Below are 8,244 nucleotides of genomic sequence, written 5' to 3'. Positions count from 1 at the left end.
CGTGTATGAGCTGAATTACCGTCAATGCTACATAAGCCGCCAGCGCGCAGCGAATTGCTCGTTACTCGCCGACCGTAAATAAAACCGTATAATACATGATATTGAGGATTCAATTACCACCTTACAACCATAAAGCTTTTCGTTCGCGTTAGAGAGTTTGGTTCAGTTTTGCTATTTTGCTAACAAAATAGATAGTAAAGTGGTAGGCGAAATAAATGATGTTGGTGGGAGCGCAGCCGTGCACCACCAATTTTGTGCACCAATAAGCCCTGAATCGAACGCCTTGGATATCTCCGGACATCCACAAATCAGCCGTGAACCACTAGGCTTTGTCTTCCTCCGGCCTTGCATAGAACCTGCCGTGCACCACCAGGCCGCGGATCGAATCTGACTTCCGGGCATCGTTAAATTACGTAATTTTACGTTCACCGCATCTGAGGTTAGGTTTCAGATAGCATAGTTCAGTTCCAAAATTTAACGTCTTTCGACATGTGGCCGTTCGACCGAGGGCAAATTCGACCTACGGCCTAGATACGGACGGCTTCAAGTGATGAAGGCGACGTTCCGGAAGGCAGGAATCATGATGGTCCATTACATCCAGGGCAGTAGTGGTCTTCGGCAGGCGACCCATGTGGCGAAGTTGACGGTAGAATTGACGGCATTGACGGTAGAATATTTATACTCGGAAGATGAAAAAATTTAAACTCATTTCTGCGATATAGAGATGATGTGGTCCTTGCATGACTAATCTAAATATTAAAAGTCAATCCTATAAATTTATCACAAGTTTCGAATGCGCAGGAAAATAATATATTGCCTATCATTACTTGCATAGAAAATAAAATTTATTTGTTCAAAGTGATATCTTGAAGTGACTCACACCAGAAGGCTGAATATATCGAGAAGCTGTGCTGTAACATCAAAAAATAGTGCTAAATGTACTGCTCTTTAGAAGTGAAAACTATACTCGATTATACGCTCTGTCAGCCCTGCCGTCCATGTTTCTTAATTAATACGAGTCGGCTATTTGATATAGTCCCATGGTTCAACCAAAGTGTTGCCCAGATTAGGCGGCACTCGCTAGTGTTGCCACCTAAACCAAAGTGTTGACACAGTTTCGTGTCAAAATTTGAGTGTACTCGTCTTGGGCATAACTGAATTTGGATGCACTCGTCTTGGATAAAATTGAAGGACCAAATTATCATAAAAAAACCGAGAGTCAGGTACATTTTTCATAAAAAAAGGCCCAAAACGGACAAAAAGGCCAAAAGAAAATTTTCAGGCCAATGCATTTCAAAAAAGGCCACATTTGCGAAATTTGGCCTGAAAAAGGCCCATCTGGCAACACTGGTTTGAACGCATTTCAGTGATTGGTTATTGCCCGTGACGTCACTGAGATCAATGACGTCACAGGCGAACATGAGCTTCTCATGGGTCAACCTTCTACTAGTTCAACCATACTCCACCGTACCTGAGGAAACACTCCAGTTTTTCCTTTCTTGTTAAAGAATGCCCACGCTGCTCATCTGTTTCGCCAAGGAAAATGTTAGCCATAAGAATAACATGTTTTTTCACTGAAGCGGTACACTTTTTTATACCCATGACATGTAGTTCCTGAGGTTTTTACGCGATGATGCCTTTGCTGTAAGCCAAACAAATCCATAGCTGACGAAGTAAATAAGGTGAAATATACCGTAGTGTCGTCATGAAGTGCGGTGTGTAGGAAACTTCAGATTTTTGTAGTGCGCGTTATGCTTTTGGCCCTATTTAGCATACCAACCGTGGTGTTCCATGCCGCACTATGGCTTGCAGTGCGTAGTGCTACTTCCTATTGCTAGGGCACTATTTAGCATGCCAACCGTAGTGTTCCATGTCGCACTACGGCTTGTAGTGCTACTTCGTAGTGCTAGTGCCCTTATTAGTATACGGGCCAATGATAAAGCACTACACTGAATAGAATAGAAGTGTCGGCGTTGAAAAAATAGGCCCATGGCCTGTTGCCGATTCTTGAACTTTTCGTGACTCGATTCACAAGGGATCCGGCCTTTGGAACCCGATCTTTCGGGTGGATAGCTTGAGGTCAGCATAGCCCAAGTCCACAGTGCGATTCATATACCTTCCCGAGCGTAACGCAGCCGGGCATCTTCACGGCTTTTGACGCAAAGCGCCCATCACAACAGCGCAGTTCAGTCACAGGCCGGAGCGCATACAGGCCGGAGCCCAACTGGCCGGAGCCCAACTGGCCGGAGCGCAACAGGCCCTACCGCAACAGCTATTCCTAACGTAACCTAACCTAACCTGCGCCGCCTGTTGCGCTCCAGCTCTGTGAAGCAGTAGCTGTGTTGTGCAAAGCGGATTTACTGTTAGCCGGAGTTACCCACAGCCCATTGATCTGAGGCTATGTGTAGCTATTGCATGCTGATGTTTGGCGTTGGGCCCAGGGCCTGTTTACGAGTCAATTTTGTTACCCACAGCTGCGCTCCCGATCTTTCCATAGCTGATGATTGATTGAGATAGCTGCTGGATTTATTGCCTGGTCCGTAATTTGCTAGACATTTCAAGACTGAACATATGCTCCTGCATAGCTTCGTCTAGTCTGTTTTTGAAGATGTTCATACTCGGAGCGTCAACGATGCTATCAGGGAGGCTGTTCCACATGTCGGTGACTCGAAGCGAGAAGAAATATTGTCGCATGGATGTGTTCCAGCGCTGTTTTTTTTAGTTTATAGCCGTGGCCCCTGGTGTTGGTTCTTGTTTCAAATTCTAGTAATCCTTCTGGGACCTTGTATAAGCCATAGAATTGAATAGAATAGAAGTGTCGGCGTTGAAGAAATAGGCCCATGGCCTGTTGCCGATTTTTGAACTTTTCGTGACTTGATTCACAAGGGATCCGGCCTTTGGAACTAAATTTTTGTGTCGTCAGCATACTTCGAGCAAACGCTAGACACAGCTTCTGGCAGATCATTTATAAACGCAACGAATAGAATAGGACCGAGAACGCTTCCTTGTGGCACGCCGCTGCGCACTGAAGCCCAGTCTGATACGGACTCATTAATACTGGCACGTTGTCGCCTCCCTACTAGAAAATCACTGATCCATTTGAGTACGTTACTCTCAATCCCAAAGACTTCAATTTACGCAACAGCCGCTCATGTGGGACACTGTCAAATGCCTTGGCAAAATCAAGGTACTCTGCGACTACTGGCTCCCTTTCGTCCAGCAGGCGGGTCCATTCGTTCAGAGTCGACAAGAGGTTAGTGGTGCAGGATCTCCCGGCAATAAAGCCATGCTGACAGTCTGATAGGAGATTATTAGCAGTCAAATGATCTATCAATCGATCCCTCACAACAGATTCCATTACCTTGCAAACGACAATTGTCAAACTGACAGGGCGATAGTTGCCCGGGCAGCTTTTGTCACATTTATTAAATAATGATGTCACTTGAGCTTCTTTCTAGTCAGCCGGCAACACTCCTTCGTTCAAAGTTTTTCGAAAAAGTGACGTCAGAGGGCCGGCTAGGACTGTTGCTAACTCTTTGAGTAATCTGGGGTGGAAGCCGTCTGGTTCACATGACTTGTTTGGATTTACAGCGATAAGGCGCTTGAAAACCTCTTCTTCTTGTATTTCAAAGCTTGTTAATTTATCACTGCGGACTTTGTGATCGCTGCTTCCACACAAAATGTCATGATGTGAATGATACGATGTATAAGGTCGTGGTAGAAGACAGCAAATTTGCAACCCCCCGCGCCGTTGCACTGGTACTGCAAGCCAACATGCACGAAGCTGGCAACTAACTTCGTTGACAGTCAGTTGGAGATACAGTCGGAGGTTGGCAGATTGGGACTAGAGATGGTCGAAGTAAAGAACAGAGTAGGTAGTATTAAGGATGACCATTTCAACCTTGCCATGGAGGAGAAAGTAAACAGTTTGACAGCAGCACCAGAGGCGGCGGCAGCAGCTGCAGTTGAGATGGAGGAGATTGTGAAACTTGTCGAGGACAAAACCAAGGAGAAGAGCTTGGAAGCTGAAGATATGGCATGCAGAAGCAAAAACTTGATTGTTTTTGGTATACCCGAACCCAAAGAAGGTGATGAACAAAAAAGGAAGAGGGATGACCGGATGACATCAAGAAGTCTGAGAGGATACTGGCTGAAGTGGGCAGCACCCAGAAGCCGCGTGAAATAAGGCGCCTTGGAAACTTCAGAGAAGGGGCTGAGAGACCTAGACCTAGCTCTACGTCTATCTTTTGCCACTCAGTCAGACAGGGTCCAGGGATAAGGTTAGGCAAGCTATTCGCAAGATAAAAATGCGGCTCGCGGGGGAGGCGATCGCTGGGATGATAGGCTATGCATGAAGATAAGTGCAAGGAAAGACTTGACCCCTACGGAGAGGAAAGAAGAAGAAACACTGTTCAAGGAAATGAAAGAAAAACAAGAACAATCAAGAGCGGACGACATCGCCAATTGGGTGAGGAAAAACGGCAAGGTGGTCAACGTGGGCAAATACCCACCACAACACTAAGAGTGAACAAAGCCAACAAAATTGCACATAGTTTTAACCGTACAAGCACTTTTTCTTCTTCTACTAGCACGATCAAAACTGTAAATGCGTTTAATGTTTTTAAAACATTGGACTCAGTCGTGTGTCTATACACAAACGCAGACCGCTTGATGAGCAAGCACAATGAACTAGATGCCCTCATAGACATTCATCGACCATCTGTGGTTAGAATAGTTGAGGTGAAATCAAAGAAGCAGCGTTTCAACATTCAAAAATGTGAGATTGCCCTTTCAGGATTTGAAAGTTTTCACAATTTGGAAAGCAAAGGAAGAGTACTCTGCCTGCACATCAAAAGTGAACAGACGTGAAAACAGACAAGTCATGAAAAACAATCGTGAAGACGTGAAAACAGACTTTGAGGAGTGCATGTTTGTTGACTGTAAACTCAGCAATAGCGAAACCTGGACCATAGGCATTGGCTATACGTTCCGGAAGGCAGGAATCATGATGGTCCATTACATCCAGGGCAGTGGTGGTCCTCGGCAGGCGACCCCAATGGTGGAACTTGATGCAGTAAGTCTGAAAATACCAGAAAAACAGCAGATATAGGCATATATACACGTCTCGGACAAATTTACGGCCGGACCCGCGGCTGGTCTCGCGACCGCAGTACTCCAAACATAGAAAAAACCTAGCTAATCAACGAAAACCACGCAGGTTAGGTCCAGATAGGAACAGGTTCCATTAAAAACACAAAAAACCTAGAAAACCCATAAAAAGGCTAAGAAAATCTTTCCGGCCGCGGGTCCGGCCGTGAATTTGTCTGAGACCTCATATATACCAGATCTAAAATATTGGTGCCAAACACAGGGGTGGATAGCTAGATGTCAGCATAGCCCAAGTCCACAGTGCGATTCATATACCTTCCCGAGCGTAATGCCCGGGCATCTTCACGGCTTTTGACACAAAGCGCCCACCACAACAGTGCCGTTTAGTCACAGGTCGGAGCGCATACAGGCCGGAGCACAACTGGCCCTACCGCAACAGCTACTCCTAACGTAACCTAACCTAACCCGCGCCGCCTGTTGCGGTAGGGCCTGTTGCGCTCCGGCCAGTTGTGCTCCGGCTCTGTGAAGCAGTGGCTGTGTTGTGCAAAGCGGATTTACTGTTAGCCGGAGTTACCCACAGCTCATTGATCTGAGGCTATGTGTAGATATTGCTTGCTGATGGTTGGCGTTGGGCCCAGGGTCTGTTTACGAGTCAATTTTGTTACCCACGGCTGCGCTCCCACACAGTTTGAAAATACCAGATGAAGATCTGTGAAATCTGGCAAGGAAATATACCAGTTGGCAACGCTGACGAGAATACCTCGAGCGACGTTTGCTCCATGGTCTGCTCATTCGGCAGGCTTCCCCTGAACTTCAGGGAGGTTGAAGTATAATTGAAGCTTTTAGGCGTACATTAAGAAAACGGAGGCGTTCGTTCAACTTAGCAAAATCTAGAAGTCACATACCCTGGTATAGAGAAAGAATACATAAACTAAGACAGATAGACTGTGATAGTTATTATTTTAGCAATAGTTTGAACTACTTATCGGCGCTAAGGGGGGCTCGTGTGCAAATTGGGGAAGCCTGCCGAAGACCACCACTGCCCTGGATGTAATGGACTATCATGACTCCTGCCCTCCGGAACGTAGCCTTCAACACTTCTGGAAAATCATATAGGCAGCCGAAAGCCACCAGACATACGCAAAGTTCAGTGGTGGACGGCCATTCGACCGTAGGCTATTCGACCTCGTGTCTGGGGGGTGTAGAGCTCAAAATATTCAAAGCAGAAGGATGTCAATGATCGGTTACGGATAGCAGATTCCATTCACGGCTGATTGGTGGATGTCCGGAGAGATCCAAGGCGTTCGATTCAGGGCTTATTGGTGTACAAAATTTGTGGTGCACGGCTGCGCTCCCACCGGAAGGAACCTTTGAACATGTAGGCCTAACCTCACAACGGCGATGTTTAGCTTGTGATAATTTTTCGACTTTGAATTCGTTTGCAAGTCATACGGATGTACGTAGAAACGACCGGCATTTTTAGGTCGATTTTTAAACTTGCATTGACCAAGAGCCTTATACGTAAAGCATTATAACTCGCAAATAAAGGCAAAATCAAAAAATATATAACTCAGTACTCACAACAGTGAGTGAGAGGCAGTGCATTTTCTCGCCGACGAAATCTTGGGGTCACGGACGGACGGTTGGACGGACAGACGGACATGGCGAGCACAATAGTGCATTTTTTCCATAAAGGAGAAAATGCGCAAAAAATTGTCATGAGCTAAACATCATGTTGCGAGGTCCGAGGTTAGGTATTCATATACAAAGTTTCGTTCAAATCTGTTCCGTTTTTTATAAGAAATATCTTGTTCACGCGAAGGGCGCGCAGCCGTAGACCAGCAAATTAACGCTCAAATCAGCCCTGGAGCCAACATCAACCATCTATATGCTATAGTTATTGTCATCCTGGCAGCACCTAAGCAGCTGTATTCAATTGACCTATCTCACCAAACGAACTTTAATCCAACACTGCTTCAGCACAAAAGCTGCTACTCCACATAGTTAACGGTCAATACGTTGTTCTACACTGCTTTATAACCCATACCATCACTTCTTACACATGCTGTTATCATAAGTGTCCGCTGACCACACTGCATTGCCACAAATGTGAACTGTACCAAACGGTAATGCGTCATCACCTTACTTCGCAAGACGTTAACCCCGCGTCACTGTTTCCCTGCCTTACTATCCCCCCAGCATCTTCTTCCCCCCACACTTACCCCGACCCTCCACCATTTCGCATGGCTAACTGGAGGCTTTCCTCGCAGACCTTTGATGCTTATCCGAATTAGGTTAGGTTACAACTCGTATAGATCCTCTTTTCATAGCGTAATGCAGTCAAGTGAGCAGAAACTAAGAAAAGCCGTCCGGCAGTCGGTGAAAAAATTAGACGGGGAGACGGGGTAAGCGTGGAGGTAGAGTTATGCTGAGGGAAAACAGCTGCGACGAACGGACGGGCTGGGGCTGGAGTGCTGGCTGTGTATCAAGTTATCAACAGCGGTATGGCGTAGGGAGTTGCTTACCGAAAATCGTGAGGAGGTTAGACGGCATGGGATAGAGCTGTTGGGCGGTTTTAATACGGCGTAGAGCGATTGTATTGGTGGCTTACTTCTCATTAGCTCGCTGATGAATTTCCATGAAGGGGATTTGTACCTTTGGCTTTTAACATATAATCCCTTAGTCTACTCTGCCCTTTAGCAGGCTTACGCACGGAAGGAGGAGGAAAAATATGCTGGTCTTGGGCAATGCTGGCCTCTGGCATGCACCCCACTGCGAATTTAAGCACGCATTGCTGTTTAAATCACAAATGAGGGATAAATGAAGAAAGAGATCGCGAACAAAGGCAAAACCTAAAAAATTGTCACGAGCTAAATATCACCGTTGGGAGGTTAGGTTTGTATATTCAAAATTTCATTCGAATCTGTTCAGTAGTTTAGAAGAAATGTCTTGTTCACTGTGTATTTTGGCACGTATCGTCATAAAACTCACGAATGAAGGTGAAATTCCACAAATTGTCACGAACTAAACATCACCTTTAGGAGCAAATGACTACGTGTACCAAGTTTCATCGAGCTACGTTAATTGCTTTGGGAGATATTCCTTGTTCTATGAATTTGGAAATTTGCTGCGAGA

Source organism: Hyalella azteca, unplaced genomic scaffold, assembly GCF_000764305.2.
Source record: "Hyalella azteca isolate HAZT.00-mixed unplaced genomic scaffold, Hazt_2.0.2 contig4222, whole genome shotgun sequence".
In the NCBI taxonomy this organism is placed as follows: Eukaryota; Metazoa; Arthropoda; class Malacostraca; order Amphipoda; family Hyalellidae; genus Hyalella; species Hyalella azteca.
Note: the sequence above shows the minus strand (reverse complement) of the source record.